The sequence below is a fragment of the Dendrobates tinctorius genome, unplaced genomic scaffold (genome assembly GCF_039654945.1).
Source record: "Dendrobates tinctorius isolate UK_male_01 unplaced genomic scaffold, ASM3965494v1 ptg000143l, whole genome shotgun sequence".
Taxonomy (NCBI): domain Eukaryota; kingdom Metazoa; phylum Chordata; class Amphibia; order Anura; family Dendrobatidae; genus Dendrobates; species Dendrobates tinctorius.
In genome coordinates, this window is record NW_027361810.1 from 29652990 (window position 1) to 29654294 (window position 1305).

Here is a 1305-nt window from a genome sequence, read left to right on the forward strand (position 1 = left end):
TTGCCTGTACCAGGCGTGCCACCTGGCACGTACCATGCAATGGACCTTGGCGTGCCCACGCACCTTGCACATTTTGCTTATTTTCACGTTTGCAGAGAATGTTATCCTGAAGTTCTTAATGAAGATACCTTGAACTTACCTCTTGTCTTGTCTTGCTTCCTGCCCGTCCTTGTAGTCAGACACTTGTACTTAGTGTCCCCCTGAGCCGGCCGTCTGGTCCCAGCAGTCGTGGTGGCTCACCCCCTTGGTCTTGCCCCTGACACTCCCTGTATAGGGAGTGGATTCTCACAAGGTAAGCTCGCCCTCGGTGGGTGGGTGCCCATCACATTACCACTCCCTTTATTACTAAACCCTTGCAATGCTCAAACCCCCTAATCACATCATTTCCTGCCACAAGCCCTGTCATGTCGGCCTCCCTTTCGTGGTTGGGCTCAGTACGGCCTCACTTATTTGCATTCAGTAGACCCCAGACTGAGATGGCAAACCATTGGCACATCGCAATCATGTCCCGTTGGCGGTGGTAGGGTGATATCAGAATCATGCCAATTAAATGCCTCTGTCAAAGATTGTCAGCAATATTGAACAGCAGTGACCGGAGATTGCTCCGATCTCTGCTGTCAAAGGCAGGTGCCAGCTGTGTAACACAGCCAGCACACACCCTTTATTGAGCAGGTTTCGCTTCTGAGTCCACTCCATATACCATTACATGTCCCAACATTGCAGGAAAAGCTGAGATACTGTTTTACACCTAGAGCATAGTCATAGGATCTCAGGAGCGTCATGCACCTTTAAAACACACAGACGCTGCAGGGGCAGACACACAATTGGCTTAACCTGTACAGCTGCACAGGGGCCCAGAAGGTAAGGGGGCCACTTCCTCCAAAGCAACATTCGGACAAATAAGGGGGCGCATTATGAGGAGTGAAGAGTCCATATACTGTTCTCTCCTGTCCGTGTCCGCCCCGGCTGCTGGGTACGGTTGCGTGCTAGAAATCTACTTTAAACAGTGTCCAGAATGATTAAAAGTGTGAAACATGTCTCAGGAATCAGAACCCAGAATTTACCACATAATCTCAGCCTTTCACTACAGTAATAAGTAACCAGACTTTGTGACAGGATCACGTGTATTTTGTACAGTAACCGGCTCTAGAAATAATCAATAACCAGTATTTACCCAACACACCCAGACAACACCCCCCAAATAGCAGCCAATCAGAGGCCCAGGAACGAGATTCCTCATGTGATGTCACCATCTCTTATAAACACCTCCCTCCCGGTGACATCAGAACAGTATTTCTCCTTCAC